Source organism: Lygodium microphyllum, chromosome 8 (assembly GCF_053477565.2).
Source record: "Lygodium microphyllum isolate KBCC chromosome 8, Lygodium_microphyllum_v1.1.10, whole genome shotgun sequence".
NCBI lineage: Eukaryota > Viridiplantae > Streptophyta > Polypodiopsida > Schizaeales > Lygodiaceae > Lygodium > Lygodium microphyllum.
Window position 1 is genome coordinate 121,050,416 of NC_141142.1, and position 22,893 is coordinate 121,073,308.

Genomic DNA, 22,893 nt, shown 5'->3' on the forward strand with positions numbered 1-22,893 from the left:
TAAATGAATAATAAGCATTATTCACTCAAGAAATAGTTGTTGCCATGTTTCCAGCCACAAATATGTCTGCAAAATGAGCCAAATCCTTGCCAAGATTAGCTCAAAATGACCTCAAGACAATGTCACATGGTTCCCAAAGCATCCAGCATCAAGATACATTCATCAATCTCAAGAGACCAGGTGCTGCCCTATTTATTACAATTTGAATACTGTGTATTTTAGACCTAAAGCTGAATGTATATTAGCCCTAAGTGTAATACTACACTTCAATGCTCAATGTTAAGAATTAGATGTAAAGTCTAGAGCACAACCATGATGCCAAATGAAGAGGAGCAGCTGCTGTAGGTCCTGAGCATGCTGAAAACTAGATTTACATACCCACGCTGATGGCACCTTTGGCCTTGAAGAGATTGGAATGTTGGTCCAGGTGTTGGAGATGATGGCAAGGGTCCCCAAGTGGCCAATGATGGCTGCCAACAAGCTCAAATGAAGAGGAAAGCTTCAAGCTTCAAGAAGAAGCTTCAAACCTTACTGCCCTACCTGCAAACTCTTCATAGGTGAACTCTTCTTCAACTTCAAGCTCCTGCACACATGAAGAAATGCCAAGCTCTTGATTGCCTCAACCAAGCTCTGATACCACTTTGTTGAGTTAGTTGTAATGGAACTTCTGTGTAGAGATGCATGTTGAGAGAGAGAAGAGATAGAGACACACGATTTGTGGTACTGAAGAGTGCATCTCAATAATGATTTTAGATAGGTATATGTACTATATGTACAACCTTTCCCTTATGGGTGGACTCGGGCAACTGCCCTTTATCCCAACAATAACCATGGTGGAAACTTGTAGTATACCTCAAGGATTCATCTTGGCTTTTTGGATGCATTCATGTAGGATCACTTTGCCTACATGCTAGATCTAGATAAAAGCATGCATATTTTTGTTACATTCTCTCTCTAGTCAAGATATCTCATAATCTCTCACCATGTAAGATATTCTACTATCTACTCCTACCCACTTTGCTAGGCTCAGACAAAACCTACAACCTGTCAAGCAAGTAGAACAAATCGGAGAAATAGTGCAAGCAAGAAAACTCACCAACTATGGTAGTCTAGGAGTTCATTGAAGAGCTCCTTACCTTTGATGATCTTGTCGACTGCGCATTCACAAACCTCATATCTTTCAATTCACGAACTCCATGCAAGGTTATAGCTTCTTGCTTGTTCCTCCAAACTAAGCAACACACACACACACACACACACACACTCTCTCTCTCTCTCTCTCTCTCTCTCTCTCTCTCTCTCTCTCTCTCTCTCTCTCTCTCTCTCTCTCTCTCTCTCTCTCTCTCTCTCTCTCTCTCTCTCTCTCTCTCTCTCTCTCTCTCTCTCTCTCTCTCTCTCTCTCTCTCTCTCTCTCTCTCTCTCTCTCTCTCTCTCTCTCTCTCTCTCTCTCTCTCTCTCTCTCCCTCAAGCTCCTACCACAGATTCTTTGTCTATCTACCTCCTTAAGCTCCTATATCAAAGACTCTCTATCTCTCTACCTCTCAAATTGGGAGAACCTAAGAAGGACAAAAGAAGAGATGGAGAGGATGCCAACAACAAGAAGAAGAGAAAGCTCACAAACTTGTTCAAAACACAATTCGAGGCTCATAGACCAAGCTTGCATGGGACAAAATCTAGCAGTAGGAATTGCTGAAATTAAGGTTCTTGCATGTCATTTTGAAGCATTCTTGATATAGAGAACTATATCATACACTTGGTACAAGCATCCACCTAATACAACATCAGTACTTTGATGCTAAAATACCAATCAACATGAATAACATCAACCATTCTTACTGCAATATGAACTGCATAGATATCAAATGTAGGTACTTACATACTTCTAGATACTTCAACTTTAGTGGTAGACTAATCAGAGTTCTCAAAGACTTTAGAAATAACATTTTGAATTGAAACATCAACAACCTAATTATTCAATGCATATATCTTGACACAAAAGAGAAGAAAAGAGATAACCTTTTGATTTGTAGCCTTAGAAATAAAGTACATTAAGGTTTTACCACCTTATATATGACCTTTGGATGTTAGAAATTGGATAGGGCCTAATCCTCAAGTGTGCATGTTGCCCATAGTTCTATTGAAGCCCATCTTTGGGGTTTTTGTAACTTGTCAAACTATCAAATTTCAAAAATCCTATTAATGCACTCCACTTGTACTGCCATTAATTGTGCATTAATTTGCAATTTTCACAGAAGTGATCCTAATGCTTAAGAAAAATTGATTTTACATTTTTTCTCTATAGGCCACTTGAGATTACAATGTTAGCACACTTCTAAGTTTTTTGGCTATGCTTTAGTCTTCTCTAGCATTTTTATGTATTTTGCTACCTGTGCTCTTTAAAATTTGAATATTCCCAAACTTTATTGACCCCTATTTGATCCACCTCTCTCTTTTCTCTAAATTTTTATGATTCTTGGCCAATTTTCTACTTTTTTTTGCTAAAAACTTGTTGTAGGTTAACATTATTCCCCTTAGTATCTAAGTGCTAGTTCGATGGCACTTGTAAAGGTGTTTGGAACGACCCAATTGATAGAAAGTTATTGGTATAGTGATGTGGTGTTTAGGGTGACAAGTCTACTAATTTCTTGGGATGTCCTACCATTGAGGACCCTGAATGCCCTGTGGAGGAGAGGGCTAGGGTGTTGAGGATGGAGCTAGTAGTAGCAGACCTAAATCATTGGTCACCCCCAACTTGAGGACCCCTAGGTGTTTCGATATGTGTTGGCCTTTTTTTTGGGTGAAGTAAGCACTACTATTTTTTTTACTCTCATCTTAATATTGTGGAAATAAAGGCTTTAGACAATCCTTAAGATAGGCCTTGCTCATCAAGTATGGTTTGATAGAGATGCAAGTGCTCATTGAAGTAGATGACAAGTAAGGATGATCACAACTAGTAAAGTGGCTATCATTCATATCTTCCAAGAAATTGAGATAGAAATATAGCAACATGGTACCTCGAAGGATGAGTCTAGCATATCCATCGATTCTTACATTGATGTTAAAAAATAGGGGATGTAGTCTCTCTTCTTCCACAACTCTCTTCTGGCTAAGAAAAACCACTAGAAATTTAATATAGTTACATGTAGTTAAAAGGCTAGGTTGGGACAATTCTAAAATGTGTCCAAAAACTCGTGGAAGGAATGGACTAAATTGCTGTCTTATAACTTCACGATGCCTTCAGGATTTGTGGCATTGATATTAAATATGAGAGGAAAATTGTGCCTCCCATGGATGTAAGGGTTGAAATCAATTTTGTGCCTTTGTGGATAGGGCAGCTAGGTGGTGTTTCCTCTTTCTTTGGAGAAGGCTCCATACAAGGCCTTCCCAGCCTCATTGCTTGCTTCTAGGATGGGCTTCCTCCATGCCGATTGCAGCTCAAATCCTTGCACCTTCCTAGATTCTTCCAATGTTTTGTTTTGCCAGTAGCCTTCCTCCTCCTATTGCCACAAGTGAGGGTTCTGTATTTATTTCTTGATTGATTGCTTTCCCAATGCTTCACCTACCTCATCACCTCGTTCATTGTGCTCACAAGTAGTATTAGCTTTAGTTTTTGCTTCATGTTAAAGGTGAAGGTCATAGGTTCATCTAGTGGCTCTCTTCTCTCCAATTCGCTAACCTCCTCCAATTTGATAATGACCACTTGCGGTTCTTTCAAGAAGGGGATGTCTGATACTTGTTATAGTACTACCCTAAACTTTAGCTTGACTTCATCTAGTTGCCTTTTTCATCACTAACTTGGATCCCTTGGTGCATCGACAGAAGTGGATTCATCAGGGGATCACTATGTGTGTTTGTTTGGAGGAAGTTCTGGAGTGCTATCACATCCTAGTCTCTTGTGTCAATGGGGGGTGGGAATAGTGTAGGACCTTTTGGAATTATGAATCCCAATCTAGTCAATTGCTCATCAGTGAGCCCCTCTTCTTTAAACTATTGCATCACTTCATCTCTTGTGGGCTTATACTCTTGTGGTTGGGATAGTGGTCCTAACCATAGTGGTACTAAGGTGCTTTGAGTATCTTCTCTAGCCATTTGTAAATTTTTTTTGGACCCTTCCATTGTATCCTCCTCTCTTGGATTAGTGATTTTAGTTAGTGTATCGATGAAACTCCTTTGTTGAATCTTTGTGAATTTCTCCACCATCTTTTCTCTATTCCTAACCACCTCTTTGTTGTGCCTTGCTTTTGCAAGTCTATGAGCAAGCTCTTGCATTGGGATTGAGCTTTGTTCCTCTATTCCTAACCACCTCTTTGTTGTGCCTTGCTTTTGCAAGTCTATGAGCAAGCTCTTGCATTGGGATTGAGCTTTGTTCCTCTAGTTGCTCAATTTTCTTCTTTACTTTCTCGAATCCTCGATCCTACCACCTGGTCAATGCCTCCAATATTGTAGTTTTCTCTCTTTTACTTTGCTGGAGCTCCCCTTTTTCCTTGGTCAATGTTGCCATTATTTGTTCAAGGTGTTCCTAACTCTTAGTTGCTTCTTTCTATTGCTCCATTAATTTTAGTAATTAGTCCTTCATATACTCTACTTTCTCTTAAGCATGTTGCACTTGGTTTATTTGGACTAACTGTTTACTTAGTCATTCCTTTAGTTGTGATATAGTCTTTGTAGCTTCCTTATGGTGGCATACTTTCCATGTTTCCCTAGTCTCCTTTTCTTGGTATCGATGTAGCACCTCTTTATACTTATTCTCTATACCTTTCCCTACCAAGGTTGTTGCTTCCATCTTGAGGATGTAGATGCTTCTAGTGTATTGCCTTTGGAGGACCACATATGCCTCCTTTTGCCTCTCCAAGGCAACCATTGCCCGCTTTCTTTCTTCTTCCTTGCGCTCTCCTTGTTCTCTAAAGTTTTGAGTAGGTCATCAAAGTTTTGTCCAAGCCCTTGAATAATGCAAGGTATGTGTAAGGATGTTCCTTTTTTCTTGGGACCTTTTCTTCCCTTTTTTTAAATTATGCTTCTTCCATAGCCAATCTTTTTTATGGTCCTTTTGACTTGCTTCTAGATAAAAATGAGTAGACAACATCTAACCACCAAATCTTTTCTTCCAAGGCTACTTGGCTACCTCCTTCAACTGCAAGTGGTGGTAGTAGGAGTGGTGTGGCTAATGGCAAATGGTGGTTTTTTTTGCCAATTGGCTTGGTTGGGGTGGTGGTGGTAATGGTTGAATTGGTTCCTTGCCTTTGCCTTCTATTGTCTTAGGCCCTTCTCCATTGGTGGTGCTTCTCACTTTTTCTGCACTTTTTCTTACACCTACTATAGGTTGGGGTGGATTAGGTAGAACTCCAGTGTTTATCCATATAACCCAAATCAACAATTGATAGAAAATAGGGTTGCCTCCCCTACCTATTTCTTCTACAAGATTCTACATTGCTTGATGTCGTCTTTCTCCTTCAAAGTATGCCTTAGCATTCTGCATTTATCCATTGAGAGTCTTTCGTGGTTGTTTCCAAGGCATCTTTCACCTCATATGCCATTTTTTCCTCCTCAATATCTTTCTTCGAAGCACCTTTCTTCTTTCCTCCTTTGGTGGGGGCTTTGCCCTTGCTTTTTTTTTGCTCATTCTTTTGAGTGTCCTCTCCTTTGTTTTTTTTGTATTCTGCTTCCGGATAGCCTCCATTTTAGCTTGCTACACTTATTTGCCCTTTTTCTTCTTTTCTCTTTAGTCTTTCTCTTTCTCTTTATGTTTATAGCCTTCTCCTAGTTTGAGAGGTTTGGGAGCCCTCTTCTTCTTGTGGTTGCCTGTCCCTATTTCGAGGTGCATTGGATGTAGTTTTGCTTGTTCCTTTCTCTCTTGACATCAGTTCTTGAACAAATGATATTGCTATTTCTTCACTTGTACATGTTACCAACTCCATAATAGTGTTATGACCATTCAATGCTTCTTCTATTATGCTAATCAATACACTTCCAAACCCAACTAGGGTTGCTTTTGCCTATGGCATTTCCCCTTGTTGGTTCCTACTTCCCATTGTTACTTCCTTAGAATCTTTAGGTCCTTGGGCATCAACATGAGTAGTTTGGCTACAACCAAGATTGTGTTCCTCGTATAAGCATTTAGGTCCACATTCCTCATATGTCTTGTAACTAAATCCTTAAACATTCCTATGTGGATCCTCTTCATCATGGATTTGTATTTGGTAATGGAGAGAACATTGTATTTATTAGCTTTTCTTGCATTTTCGGGTTCGAGCTAGGGATGCATTTTCGGGTTCGAGCTAGGGAGTGCATTAATCTTAATCCCATCGTTGTTCATCTCCTACTTTACTTGCATTTTCACGCGCTCGAGTTGGGGAGTGCCTTGTTGATCTTAATCCCATCATCGTTCATCTCCTATTTTTCTGTGAATTTAAACTTAGCCACAACATCAATCTTCTCTCTAGTTACCCTCAGTGAGTGCTCATGTAAATAGGGTCATGTGCACTCGCTCTACAAATAGGGGAGCTTCCACCTTCTATAGGTCTTCACTTGTCTTCAAGGTGACTATCCCAATCCTTTTGTTGATGTTGTAATAGGTAAGGAATTTCATGCACTTCGGATGGTTCACCCTACCTCCAAAGTTCTCCACATATTTCCCTAGGGTGCACATTTCCATAATTCTCAAGCCTTTTGCTATGATCTATCTGAGGTTCTAAATGTATCTATATCTTAGATTCCTATTTCTCAGGATGTCTGCATTCATATTATTCTTTAGTAGCTCTTCTTCTGTGAAGGGAATCTAGGGCTTTTTGTGATTTTTGAGGATGATCTTGTCAACTTTGGCCATTTGTTGATGTATCTAGATAAAAGGAGACATGTAATCAGAATTTATAGGTTTAGAGTACACAAGCTTGCACATTTCATTTTAGATGCTCATATATTTCTGCAAAAAGTTGTTGATATTGCCTATTTCTTAAAAGGACATGCATGCTCTTCTCATCTACTTACTTATAATGACATGTACACTATTCTTCATTGCCTATTTCTTAAAAGGATATACATGCTCTTCTAATCTATTTACCCCCTCCCCTCCCCTAAAGGTTTGCAATGCTTCCTAGCTTGTAGGGTAGGTTGACAGTGTGGTTTTGATTTCCCATGGCTCAAGAGTGCTTGTTAGAGAAATGAATGAGAAAGAAAGAAAAATAGATAAATGAAATGTGTGTGAGAAATTATGTAACACTAAGTATATATGAGAAAAGTTAGACTAATTCAATAATGTAGGATCTCATTGCATCAACCAACCATAAAAACTGATGATTGTATTCCCTAGTAGTGTAATGATCCATGTCACTTAGCCTTATGCCTACATGAGTGATGTAGGTGAGGAAATTCATTAGAAAATCTCATGTCCCCATGCAACTGGCAATATAGAGTTCCTCCTCAGTGATGAGTATTCGATCCAAATAAGGGTGGAATAGAATGTGGTCCTCTCTAACGATGGATTCCTTGAGATGACTAACCCTTGGAATGATGCTAGTCTAAGAGCAATATAAGTGGGGTGATACTACTCGGTTGTTGTTAGATAATCAAGGATTCTGTGCAACTCTGACATATTCAATGAAACATGGTAGGTCATAGGAGGTGACTCTTTTCCTGATTTTCTAGTCATCATGCAAAGAGGCATAGGGGGTAGGTCATTGTTCCTAAGTTCACATTCTTCCTCAATCTTGTTGTAGGTGCGCGCTTTCTCAACACCCATCTTATAATAATCCTTATCATCAAAGAATGATTGTAATGCATCCAATCATGCTCATTCTCTAGATAGGGGATGTGCTTGGTTAGGGGGATGCAGTTGGTTGGGTCTATTATATGATGATTTTTCCTTGAGCACAGTAGAGTTGGCATCCAAGTCATGGTGAGGTCTTCCAAGTGTCCATTTGTACCTGAACTACTTTTGTTCTATTCTTGAAGAACTTCAATCCATTGCCCCATTCTTCTATCACTTTGGCACCTCTCATCCAGGATCTTCCTAAGCAATATGTCATAATCGACACCCTTCATAAAATAAAGTTTATTGAGAAATAAACTCTAGCTATCTTGATCAGCAAGTCTTTTAACACTCCAAATGGATTAACTTTGTACCATTAGCAAGTGTTACATTAAATTGAGTTGTCACAATGGGGCTATCCCAAGCTTGCAATACTGTATGACTAAGGACACTCAATCCTGCCCTTATATCCATCTTCTTCCTAGAAGGCATTGATCTATATAAGGAACCTAGCAAGCACTAGGGTAGGTGTCACACTTGTGGGTATCATTATTAGTGTCTTGAGGTAATATCGACCATCCTTGCCTTTCCACCCATGCTTTGAATGTTTTCCATAGACCATGGTTTTGCCTCATTAGCTATCCCAAGGGTAACAACACTTGAGTGGAAAAGAGGGCTATCAATAGTCCCACATCAACCTCATTGGTTTTGACTCTTCTTAGTTGTGTTAATAATCCCAATGTGAGGTTAATCATGGTGTGTACGATGGATAGCACATAGATAATCAAGAAGGATTAAAATAGACTAAGAATAACATGGTTACAAATTGATTGCATACTCAACAATAATATTTGATATTCCACCCCACACAATGCTACAATACAAGGCTTCTTTTATCGATAGCTTCACTCATACAAGTGGCCATCTTAGGTGGCATCCCTATCTTGACATTTCCATAGTCCATACTTATCGACTTAGCTTGCACCTTTGGGGTGTTGTCACACACACATCCATAAACACTGAGCTTACATTTATCGACTTAGCTTGCACCTTTGGGGTGTTGTCACACACACATCCATAAACACTGAGCTTACATTCTCATCACCCCCTCTTAAGCGAGATGATTACTCTACCTTGTCACCCATCCTATGTAGCATTGCACATCCACAATTGCTACCTCTCAACACTCCCTCTCAATGCTATATTGGAGTGTTTAGATGACTAGACACATCTAGTCCACCATCACTACAAGGATTTAAACCTATAGCGACGGCGGGTAGCGACGCAGGTAGCGGTGTCGCTATTTGCGTCGCAAATAGCGACGCCCCACAGGGAAAAAAAACAGGCCGAAATCGAGCACGGGTTCATTTCGTGCATTTTTCTCGATCGTTTTGAGAGGGAGAGCGAGAGAGAGAGAGCGACCGTCGTGAGAGAGGGAGAGGAAGAAGGCTTGCCGCCGCCGCTGCTGCTCCCGTCGTTTGCGAAGGAGAGAAGGAGCCTTCATCGCGAAGAGGAGCCGCCAAACCCTTGCCATATCTCATTGGTGAGTCCATTCTCTCCTTCTTTTGCTTGTTTAGGGTTTAATTCTCTTTCTCTTTTGCTTGTTTAGGAGAGGAAATGAGAGAGAAAGAGAGGGAGAGGGAGAGGGAGAGGGAGAGGGAGGGAGAGAAAGAGAAAGAGAGAGGGAGAGAAAGAGAAAGAGAAAGAGAAAGAGAGGGAGAGGGAGAGGGAGGGGGAGGAAATGAGAGAGGGAGAGCGAGAGGGAGAGGGAGGAAATGAGAGAGGGAGAGGGAGGGGAGTGCATTCTCTCTCTCCCTCTCCCTTTTGCTTTTATAATTTGTGTATATATATTGAGAGAGGGAGAGGAAATGAGAGAGAAAGAGAGGGAGAGGGAGAGGGAGGAAATGGAAGAGGGAGGGGGATGAAATGAGAGAACGAGAGAGAGGGAGAGAAAGAGAGAGAGAAAGAGAGAGAGAAAGAGAAAGAGAAAGAGAAAGAGAGGGAGAGGGAGGGGGGAGGAAACGAGAGAGGGAGAGAAAGAGAAAGAGAGGGAGAGGGAGAGGGAGGGGGAGGAAATGAGAGAGAAAGAGAGGGAGAGGGAGGGAAAGGGGGAGGAAGGGAGAGTGAGAGGGAGGAAATGGAAGAGGGAGGGGGATGAAATGAGAGAACGAGAGAGAGGGAGAGTGTATTCTCTCTCTTATTTATTTAATTTTTGTATAATTTGTATATAATGTGAGAGGGAGAAGAAATGAGGGAGAGGGAGAGGGAGAGAGTGTGAAATTAAAGAGAGGGAGAGGGAGGAAATGGGAGAGGGAGGGGGAGGAAATGAGAGAGAAAGAGAGGAAGAGAGAGAGGGAGAGAGGGAATGAGAGAGGGAGAGTGTATTCTCTCTCTTATTTATTTATTTTTTTTATAATTTGTATATAATTTGTATGTAATGAGAGAGGTAGAAGAAATGAGGGAGAGGGAGAGGGAAATTAAAGAGAGGGAGAGGAAATGAGAGAGGGAGGGGGAGGAAGAGAGAGAAAATGAGAGAGGGAGAGGGAGAGGGAGAGGGGGGAGAGACAAAAACATAATAGGGAAATGAGAGAGGGAGAGGGAGGGAGAAGAAATGAGAGAAGGAGAGGAAGAGAGCAAAAGGAAATGAGAGAGGGAGAGGAGAGAGAAAAAAGAGAGAATGAGAGAAGAGAGAAAAAGAGATAAGATGCTAAACATAATAGGCAAATAGAGCAAAAGAGGGAATGGGTGAGGGTGAGGGCGAGGGAGGGAGAGGAAATGAGAGAGGGAGAGGAAGAGAGAAAAAAATGGGAAAGGGAGAGGAGAGAGAAAAAGAGAAAAAATTATTATTAATAATAGAGAAAGAGAAAAAGAGAGGGTCAGGGTGAAGAAGGGACAGGAAATGAGAGAGGAAGAGAAAGAGAGAAAGGTAAATGAGAGAGGGAGAGGAGAGAGAAGAAAAAATGAGAGAGAGAGGAGAGAGAAAAAGAGAGAAAAATCATTAAACCTAATAGGGAAAGAGAGATAGAAAGAGAGGGTGAGGGCAAGAGAGGGAGAGGAAGAGAGAAAATGAAATGAGAGAGGGAAAGGAAGAGAGAAAACGAAATGAGAGAGGGAGAGGAGAGAGAAAAAAAAATATGAGAGAGAGAGAGGAGAGAGAAAAAGAGAGAAAAACCATTAGACCTAATAGGGAAAGAGAGAAAGAGAGGGTGAGGGCGAGGGAGGGAGAGGAAATGAGAGGGAGAGGAGAGAGAAAAATAGATTGAAAGAGAGAGGAGAGAGAAAAAGGAATGAGAGAGGGCAAGGGAGGGAGAGAAATGAGAGAGAGGAGAGAGGAAAAGAGAGGAGGGAGAGGAATGAGAGGGAGAGGAGAGAGAAAAAGAAATGAGAGAGAGAGAAGAGAGAAAAAGAGAGAGGGAGGGAGAGGAATGAGAGGGAGAGTAGAGAGAGAAAAAGAAATGAGAGAGAGAGAGGAGAGAGAAAAAGAGAAATATCATTATACCTAATATGGAAAGAGAGAAAGAGAGGGTGAGGGTGAGGGTGAGAAAATTAGAGAGGGAGAGGAGAGAGAAAAAGGAAATGAGAGAGGGAGAGGAGAGAGAAAAAGAATGAGAGAGGACAAGGGAGGGAGAGGAATGAGAGAGAGAGGAGAGAGAAAAAGAGAGAGGGAGAGAGAGGAATGAGAGGGAGAGGAGAGAGAAAAGAAAATGAGAGAGGGAGAGGAGAGAGAAAAAGGAATGAGAGAGGGCAAGGGAGGGAGAGGAATGAGAGAGAGGGAGAGAGAGAGAGAGGAAAAGAGAGAGGGAGGGAGAGGAATGAGAGAGAGAGAGGAGAGAGAAAAGGAAATGAGAGAGAGAGAGAGGAGAGAGAAAAAGAAAAATATCATTAAACCTAATAGGGAAAGAGAGAAAGAGAGGGTGAGGGCGAGAGAGGGAGAGGAGAGAGAAAAGGAAATGAGAGAGAGAGAGAGAGAGGAGAGATAAAAAGAGAAATAACATTAAACCTAATAGGAAAAGAGAGAAAGAGAGGGTGAGGGCGAGGGAGGGAGAGGAAATGAGAGAGGAAGAGGAAGAGAGAAAACGAAATATTATGTGCTAGGTACTAAATACTAGTATTATATGATACTATATGCTAGGTCATAGAAAAAAGAGAGAGATGTAAGGAGAGGATAACAATCTAAGAAAAGAAAAGAATGATAACAAAAACAAATTATTTGTTGTAATGTAGACAAAATGGAAAACGAAGAAGGTCCTGTTGTTCAAGATCGCGAGGTGTATCTTAATCAACGTGTCCCATGTCATTGCTCTCAATGCAAGCTGGCAATTAGATGAAAATGCCGATAGTCTATAGAACACGTACGACGATGACACTATAGGGGCACGAATGGATTTGAAGGAGGTAGGTAAGACGGAGGCGCTTTGGCCGCAGTCAAGTGCTAATGGTCGCGTGCAGCTTCCTCGCGCTCCTTGGTTTTTGTCCACTAAAGAAGAGCGCATTGTGAAGCAAGTAATCAAGTCTATCCGCACTCCGACGGGTATGATGCATTCTCTCAAGTCCGTATTTTCTAAAGACGACCAATTATCAGGGCTAAAATCCCATGACCGGCATAAGATATGTCAGGTTTGTACTACGAATGGATTGTAATTAGCATGGGCATTTTGCTATTTGGAATGTAGCCATTATTCATAATGCTTTCTCATTTATGGTAGTTTGTACTACCGATCGCGATCGCAGGATGCCTTACTCCAGAAATATGCGGGGCCATTTACAGGTTGTCGACTTTGGTGCAATGGATCTCGTGGCCCTTCCAGGGAGCGTGCCTTTGGCTCAGGTGGATGCTGTGGAGACACGGACACGGTATCTCTATCTCGTCATTCAGCTGGAGCTGCATCACCTCCAGGATTTGTCACACATGTGGGGACGTCTACTCCAGTTACTCCGGCTTTTGTGCAGCCGTCAGAGCAGGTGGCACCCTTGTGGGTGCCACTCCGAGAGATATTACCCCCGTCGATACACCGGATGCACAGGGGTCTCCTGGATATGCCCAGGAGCATGGACCAGATGGGAGAGGACCCATCTTAGGCAAACTCCAGGGGGTTATGGATATCTAGTCGATAGTAGGTCAGGAGCCATCATCATGAATGATAAGGGGAGGAGGGTGATGGCTTGCATGAGAGAGTTGTGCCAACAAGTTTTTCGGCACAATGTCTTGGATCATTGGAAGAACATACCGGAGGGGAGCAAGGACTACATAGTAGCACCCTTGCACGAGGAGTTTCCGGTGCCAACCACAATAGATAGATTCTCTACGGGCTGGATGATGGATTGCATGCATGCATACATGTCACATAGACGATCCGACTCACTCAAGGCAATCAAGAGTGGGGCTGCAAAGCCCGAGTGGTTAGATGCATACGACTAGCGCCGACTGAGAGAGGAGGCTACAGATTCTCCAGGACGTTGGAGTCAGCAGCGCGAGGCGGCGAGGGCACGACTCGAGGCCGGAGTGGTCCATCATCTTGGGAGTGGTGGCGACAGGACATATTTGGAGGACTTTGTAAGTTTTTCTTTTGTTTTGCTTGTTTATTTTTTTGAAATATTCTTTGTACTGATAATCATGTTTCTAACAGTTAGTAATTTGTTTTCTTTGCAGCACTCCATTACAAATCGCGATCCGACTGGCCTTGAGACTCGATATGCAGAGAGGCATGGTCTCACTGCATTGATCGACCGATTGTATAGACGCGGCGGCCCTGTAAGTCACTCATCTTTCTTGTCCGTAGTTACCATGAGATATTTGAATGCATTATTGTATGGTGGACTGATATGTTGTTTCTTTTTCTGCAAAGTCCGTTCGATGCTCCTTTACAGTGGGACGAGCTTTCGGGGGACGAGGATTTGTAGCTCGCCCTTGGATCCCAAGAGCTCACACACCTTTATTTTTGAGTCGCCTGATCTATGTAGACATTTTCTATGTATTAGTGATATCCTGTCATGATTGTACCAATCGCTTTTTATGCAATCATGTATTTATTTCATGTATCAGTTTTATGATTTCAGTATACATTGTTTTTGTTTGCAAGCGCATTGTACACAGTAGTGCAGAAATTATTTTTCACAAAAAAAAATTTCCCTGTTACCGTCGCTATTAGCGTCGCAAATTTTACTACTCGCGTCGTTATTGGCATCGTTAGGTACGTCGCAAACCGTCGCTATCAGCATCGGTATCGGCATCGATGCCGACGCCAATACCGATGTTGATAGCGACGGTAATACCGACTATTCTATGGCGTCGCCAATAATGACGCTTTTTGCGACAACGGGGGCAAATTTTGTTATTTGTATTTTTGTCGCTTTAGACGTCGGTATAAGGCCTATATCTTGTAGTGCATATGCATGGCACTGTGTGTGTACAATGTTCTTTTGAGCACCAATTGCTCGCATGAATCCACCCCATCCTTTTTGAACTACTGTAGTGTTCAAGAAAGGCATGACAAACCCACTCATGCATCTAGCATGTGCATGCTCTCACATACATGCACTCTCAAAGTCCTTTTGAGATATCAATCTTAGGAAGAGAACCCAACACAAGCCAATTCTTGTGTAACCTTTTCTTGAATACACATTGAGATTTAGATGCATATACATGGCCACTTTTGAGCTCTACTTGGCTTGGGTAGGAGAACCTTTATGCAAAGGGTGAGTACAAATCTTTTGCTTTGGTACTCAAGCTTTGATACAATTATATATTGTCCATAAGCATTCGTAATATTTTTTCCATTCACTTGTTTCTTTGATGTGTGTATAGGACCAAGGCTTTCCACAAACCAGAATAGGCTTTACAAAGGGTTTTTCTTTCTTTTCAAAGAAGGAATGGGATAATATTCTTCGAGTCATGTGGTGACTATCTTCCTCATCTGCTCACTCTTCTTCCCCTTCCTTCTTCTTTGATTCCTGCAATGCCCAATGCTGTGCCTCTTCACTGCACGTGCCATAGCCCAGATTGTCTTCCTGTAAGACTGCTACTGAGCAGACCTAATACATCAAGCTCAAATAGCGGCCATTTTTGTGACCAGGTTCCACAGGATACCTATCATGGTCAGTGATTGTTGCTAACTGAGAAGTCCTTGCAATTCCGCCGATGATGGTGGACTTGAGCTTGGGAGCGGGAGCTGGAGTGGCATCGCCTTCATCTGACTCCAACAACATTGCCACAACTATTGGCGTTACGATCTTTGCCCCTGGAGTTTCATCTCATCAGTTAGTCTCTCTATGTATTGCTTCTACTGACTGCAACTTCATTCCTATTTCATTGATTTCCAGTACTGTGCAACCATCGCTGATTTTCTTGAGCAAGCACAGGATCGAAGGAGGGTTCGAAGTCCTGCAAGCTCTAATGTCAATGATGTGAATGGGAGTGCCCGTGAGAGTAGATAGCAATAAGCGATTTATGAACTGCTGCTCCCCTCACAGTTGCAAGGGCCCCCAACTTAACATTCTCTCTCTCTCTCTCTCTCTCTCTCCTACCGCACTCGACTCTACCCTGTTGCCATTTGTGTTAACTGGTTGTTGTCCACCCACCCTGGATTATCCATGCAGTTGATGCTTCCTCTAGAGCTGCCATATTGCCACGACGTAGTTGACAGAATGATTATTCTCTCTCTGTGAGCTGCGATATCTCCTCTCTCTCTCTCTCTCATCAGGGCCTGCCTGTGCATCTAGATCTTACCTTACCCTACAGGACTTTCATGCACAAGGAACTTTAGACACTAAACTAGATGGTAATGGCTAGTAAATACACATTTTTCTCTAGTTAATAACTAGGGTTTTTTAAATTAGAATTAGGTTTTTAATTTTACTAGATAGATGTGAAGCTATAACTAGTAAAATAAGTGTCTATATGGTAAAGTAAGGCAAATTTCTATATATCACCTAATATAGCCATGTTTATTGGATAAATTTATGAAGCTATGGATCATAGGATAATGTGCATGCATAGTAAATCAAAATAAATTTGTATAGAATATCTAACATAGTCATGCTTACATAGTCATGTTAAGTAATATACATCACAATTGATAGGCCTAACCATCAACCATGTAGTCAATCTCAAATAAAACAATGTCGATACACACTTGTAATGGATATGTTTGTATGCATCCAAAATGTACATGTGCTATAAGATACATTTGTGCATTTTGATAACTTTTAATTCTTACTCACATAGTACAAATAGTTTACACATCCATAAATAAAATATCATTTTTAACCATATAAATATTTCCTTGTCACATTAAAACAAAGAAGAATCTCATTCAATTCAACTCAATGTCATGGCTGTAAATCTTGAAATTCCCCTCAAATCCCCCTGAAGTGTGGGATATACCTAGTATCCATACAAGCACAAATAGTTATCAAAAGTTATTTAAGCCCCTTACAAACAAGGAGCATATCCATCCATTAGCAAAATAGAAACAATTCAAATTGTAATAGCCTTTTCCTTAAATGAAAGACATAGAACATCTCGAGTATGCGGAAACTTGAAGAGGGGAGCTCTCAATAGATAGTCATGGCACATGGTCTATTAAATAGAGTAGTTGTATTAAGTTCATTAAAAAAGCAACATTTCCTACCAACATGTGGCATATACTTTCACTTTCATGCATGTAGCATATTCAGGGGGTGAACAAGGAGTAAGAGATGATGGAACACATAGCACTAACATAAAGCAATAGAAGCGAGACAATGGGATGGAGATGGATTATGCTAACATTGTCGTTGCTAGCATAAACATGGAAGAGCTAGAGAAGAAGATGTGGGGTGACCAAAAATGTTTCAATGAGAATCAAAAGAGAGTCACAATAGAATTTGGGGAGCAAGTGCTATGTGCATGAGTGGTATCCTTGTTGCCATGCATTCGGCAAAGCAATACTAAGTATTCTCTATGCAACATGTACATGTATTTTAAGGGAAGTCCCCCTTGAGGATGAGTTTGCTAGATTGTTTTGGCTCACCTATGGATCAAAGTGGTGCTCACATTGTTTTGCTTGCCATTAGAATTCTTTTGGGTCTTACTTTCATCTAAAACAAAAAGAGATTGGGTTTTGGGTTCACTTGTTTGGCTTAAAGTGAGCCTTAATTACATGCTTCCATGGCATCATGATTTTATTCATGAGGAGGTCTTGCAAATTGAATGCCCAATATGGGCTAGTTTTCATGGACTTCCTACTTTGCTAGATGGAGATGTAATGTGCTAGTAGAAGTGCTAGGTAGAGCACTCTATGTTCTTACAATAATATCAACTAGTGGAGCAAGTGACCTCTTGTACTTTGGGATAAGAGGAAAAATATCCTTGACATGCTCCAGATTTTTTATCCTAATGGGATTGAGTTGTTGGTCGATGTCAAATTCTCCCTCTTCTTGGATACATGCTTCAAATGCAAAGAAGATGGGTGCTTTGCAAAGGAATGCCCAAAAAGGAATTGAGATAAGAAGAAGCAAAGGAGAAAATAGTGGAGATAAGGAAGAACTTCAAAAGAAGCAAAAAGGCATAAACATAGGTTGAGAAGGGTAAATTCAAGGAAACAAACAAGCCTCAAAAGGAGGAACCTAAGGAGAAACCTAATTATCAATCGTGATCCTAGAGATGCTGAAGTTAAAGTGGGATGGAAACAAATAATTTCAACCACCAAATTCTTTGAAGTCTAATGGAGGTAAGAAATAAAAAATTTCCCTTTAAAAGCTTCTTACAAATGTTTTGTTGACAAGGCTATTTTGCTATTTTGGATTATGGAGGTTCGAACAAAGATATAATGTTAATTAGTTGGCTCACTATGATCTCTTATAATGTGAGGTGCCTAGGAAGTCCATCCAAGAAGGATGTGTTTAGTAGGAGAAAGAAATGGAAGCCCCTCTCTTTCAACACCTCCTTTCTAGAAAGGGAAGGATTCAACTTATAGCTGAAGGATGCTTGGAAACAAACCAACAATCCAATGTCTAATCCAACGTAGAACTAGATGAGATCCATTGCTATCATAACTGAGATTACCAATATGTATGGCAAAGATCAAGATTGACTTCAAAGAGGGTTGCATGTTAGTAGTTAGCAATGCAGTAAGTATATTAAAAATGACTCTTTCTAAGTGTTGTAGTAATGGGATGTTTTATCAAATTCTCAAAGAAGTGGAGCATTACATGGAGGATTTGCAGAAACATAAAGGTGAAGTTGCCAAAATTTAGTCTAAGGGAAATGGTATCTTATGGGACTGGTTCTTCAACCAATTAATTTTATGAATTGATGAAGCAAAAGAAGCAACAAGAGTTGTTAGCATCAGACCTTAATTACTGAGCATATGATTTTTAGCATCAGACCTTAATTACTAAGCATATGATGGAGGAATTTATTTGATTATCTTGTACATTATGTATGTTGTGAGTCAAGTAACATGCAACAGTGACTAAAAATACATGCACAGGAAAGGCCTAATTTTGGCATTATGAATCCAGTGAGATTAATGAAGGTTGAAGATCCATAGCCTAGATTATCATATAAGACACTAGAAGTGAAGTAGGACTCTTGTTTCACCGTGGAATATGGCTCCTGGCATCAATAATCCTAATGGGATTGAGTTGCTGGTCAATGTAGAATTCTCTCTCTTCTTGGTTACATGCTTTATATGCAAAGAACGTGGGTGCTTTGCAAAGGAATGGAGCTAAGAAGCGCCCAAGGAGAAAAGAGTGAAGATGAGGAAGAACTTCATGCAACATAGTCACAAAAGAAGTAAAAAGAAAAAATCTCATAGATTGAGAAGGGTAAATCCAAGAAAACAAACAACCTTCAAAAGGAGGAACCCAAATCCTAGAGATATCAAAGTTAAAGCAAGATGGAAACAAAGAAATTTAACCACCAAAGTCTTCGGCATCTAATGGAGGTGAGAAAGAAAAGCTTTCCCTTTAAAAGCTTGCTTGCAAATGTTTCATTGACAAGACTATTTTTCTATTCAGGATTATGGAGGCTCAAACAAAGATACAATGTTAATTAGTTGGCTCTCTATGATCTCTCGGAATGTGAGGTTCCTAGGAAGTCCATCTAAGAAGGATCGGTTTAGTTGGAGAAAGAAATGGAAGCCAGTCTCTATTTAGGTTCAGCACCTCTTCTCTAGAAGGGGAAGGATTCAACCCATAATTGAAGGATGCTTGGAATAATATGATAAGGTCCTAAGTTCTTATCTACACAGTCAAAAAACATGGTAAATTGCAAAACACTCGACAGATAAAAAACTCCATAACTTGGAAGTTAGCTTAATACTCTTTTAGTGATAGTCATTAAGTTGAATGTTTTTGCATCTGCTTTGTAAAGTTGTTTTTATGGGCTAACTTGGAAGTTACCTAAGTGCCCTTTTAGTCCTCTCCATTGGAGTAAGGGGGCCCAAGTTTGTGACTTGTATTGGTTCCCCCACAGCCTCTAACTCTTGCATAAGAATTGAGTGAATTACTTTCACACAACTTTTCAAATCATAAGTGAGGTTGGAAAAACTTAAAGCTTGAAATGAATAATAGGGAAATATTAAAAGATGGAGTGCCATCAATGTTATGCAAAAAATTAAAAGAGATATGTTCGGGATAATAATTAGGAATATTATTTGAGTCCTTGAATATTGATGAGTTAACTACACTTTTATAAGAACATACCAACAATGGATCGTTAGGTTACTTGTTGAGATTTGAAGCATTGGGTAGATAGGAATATTAAAGGATATATAAGATCCAATTAGACACTAGATGTTGGAAATGGGTCTATTAGAGATGTAGACTCTATTAGATGCATAAATAATTCCACGAGTCTTGGTAGCTAATATTATCACTGATGAGACAAAACATTTTTAATTTAAAGAATCTTGAGTGTTACCAAGATCCCTTTAAGTCTTCCAATTTTGATGAGACATCGAAAATCTCTACAAGACTTGCATTTGGAATGATGATGATCGACAAAGTGTAGTCATTGTACTCACAGAGATAATTGATGCGGTGCACGCACCAAAAATCACCAAGAGTTGAGTCATCGAACATACCAACAATGGATCGTTAGGTTACTTGTTGAGATTTAAAGGTGCCAATGTCAACAACTTGTGCTTAGGCATGCCCTTTATCAAGAGAGCATGCATGTGTTTGGGTTGGGGGCTATATATGCTAGTAAGTTTATATGGGTTCTGCTGCTAACTTCCAGTAAAATTTCGAAGACCTTACAACCTTACAAATTTTGAACAGCTTAGAACCTTACGAACTAATATCCTAAATTATTTCTAATCCAACTTATTAGGCTTTTGACTGGTATACATGGAGATGTGGCACTGCTACATCTAATTGTCAATGTACTCCCAGTACACTAGTTGGGATTGGTTGCATGCTTCGACTACACCTTCTCTTTGATATTCACATGCAAGGCTTATGTAGGGCAATGAATTTAGGAAGGCAACCTCGACTCCACACATCATCAGTATCCTAAGATTCTTCATGATCGTGCATATCAAGATGGTCTTCCTAGCATGGCATTTCAGAAAGATTGGTGTGTCATTGTTGAGGTAGCACAACATCTCTATGAGGGAGATGACCTTGTTCCAGTGCTATAAGTTCAACATGAGGTTATTGTCCTATAGTTCAGGAGTAATAATGGTTATTGTCCTATAGTTCAACATGAGGTTGAAATTAAAACTAAAACTGAAACAAACTATGGTTATTGTCCTATAGTTCATAAGTAATAATCAACATGAGGTTGAAACTAAAAATAATGGTTATTGTCCTATAGTGAACCTGTCATGTAGACAAGTGATAAGCATCATGAATGTGAGACTGAATGAAAATAAACATAATGGTTACTATTGTTTTTAGAGATATCTAAGCCATGCTTATGCCATCACTTGTAATGGAAATCAAGTACTATTACACACTAGTGAGAGGGGCCTTTGTACAAATCAGGATTATACCTGAAAAAAATTAGGATTATACCTTCATAGTTGATTTTAATCATAACCTTCATCAAAGTGTTGTTTTTCAAATTCTGTTTGGACATTGTTCACCTCTCATGTAGACAAGTAATAATCAATATCAATGTGAGAGTAAATGAAACAAATAGATATAAACTCAAGGGGAGTCGAACCCCAAACACAATTTGTGTCTACCGAGGAGTCTACCTGCAAAATTTAAAAAGAATATTTGTATAGAGAGAGACATGATTGCCTCTAAGGCAATCATGCCTCTCACTCACTCTCTCTCTCTCTCTCTCTCTCTCTCCCTCGTGCATATTGCTAAGTAAGAGCATATGACTTTAATTCCACATATACACATGTATAGCTCCCACAATATGCACACGAAACTATGTTCTCTAACGAAATTCAAAACTTAAAAACAAAAAGTAAGTGAATTTACATATCAAAATAAAAGGTTGACTCTACATTTACATCATCTAATGACCTTTCATATTCTTATCCAATTTGTGTTTTTTTTTTTTAAATATCTCCAAAGCAAAACCATGAAAGCGTCCCATGACTAGTAGAGACAAATCTAATTCTCTCTTAAAGACTGAATAATCAACATCAACAAAATTTTGTTTATTGAGCCAAAGATGTAGACTATTATAGAGATATAGTCTATATTACAAATATATTTTTGGGATAACAATTAGGATTATTTTTAAGAGCCCTTGTCTATAATAATATACCAACAATGAGTCATTGGGGTATTTGTTGAGATTTTAAGGTGCCAATGCCCGCAACATATGCAAATTGATTTGAAGCATTGGGTAGATAGGAATATTAAAGGATATATAAGATCCAATTAGACACTAGATGTTGGAAACAAGTCTATTAGAGATGTAGACTCTATTAGATATGTAAATAATTCCACAAGTCTTGGTAGCTAATATTATCACTAATGAGACAAAATATTTTTAATTTAAAGAATCTTGAGTGTTACCAAGATTCCTTTATGTCTTCCAATTTTGATGAGACATCGAAAATCTCTACAAGACTTGTGTTTGGAATGATGATGATCAACACAGTCTACTCATTGTACTCACAGAGATAATTGATGCGGTCCACGCACCAAAAATCACCAAGAGTTGAGTCATCGAAGGCCACCAGGGGGGGTTTAATTTTTATAACAAATTGGTGATGCTATCAATATGATCATGTGACTTATCTTTTTCTAGAATTCTTCAAAAATGAAATAGAGAAATAAATATTGATAAACTCAAAAAAATTTCAAAAAGTTATCATCCTACCATTGAAACACTAACCTTAATATATTTTCCCTCTATAACGTTTTGGAACTCCCACCTTCTCTTATTTTCCCCTTTTTCCATTCTGCAACATAGCAGGCCGTACTCTGTGAACTGAGTGGAGGTGCACAGATTTCATGATAGAGAAAGAAAAGATGTCATAGATTGCAGCATCGGTCACCATCACTAAGCTCCAGTCCAGGTACAATTTTGCAATGTCTTATAAGCTTCTTTCATGTAACACGTTTTTTTAATATAGTATGTCTATGGTCGTCAGCTGATTCTCCTTCGGTTTCTCTAGAGAAGCACAAGCATCTCCCATGCAAGAAACAATTTCCACTAAAGGAATGCAGTTTGTGCTCTTGCACACATCGATCCATCCTTTGTTTGTCTTGTCCAGGATGTAGGTGCCAAGGACCACCATGACTCTTGGCTGCAACTGTTTAACTACTTTACAACGTAGAAGTCTGAAAATTGATGCAATTACATACCTTCTAAGAAATATGAATCTTTGTTTTTGCCCCCAAAAAAACCTATAAAAGAACAGCAAAAAGGAAGCTTATCACCTTGCAGATTCCTTCTTTTTCAAAGTTTGGCTGATGTCCACTAGTGAGCTAGCCATAACCCAAAGAGCCTTGATAGGAGACCCTTTTTCTGATTATGGTGACTGCAGGTGACCACACTAATATATTGTCAGACATTATGTTGCAGGTGACCACACTAATATATTGTCAGACATTATGCAAGCTCTCGAGGTCCTCTTCTTGATCTGTAGGTCCCTTCGATGTGCAGCTTTCAAGGTCAAATTCATCCAAGTTGGCTGAGCTGCAGTAGAACATTGGATGTCCAAAGATGTTCCTTTTTGAATGACCAACAA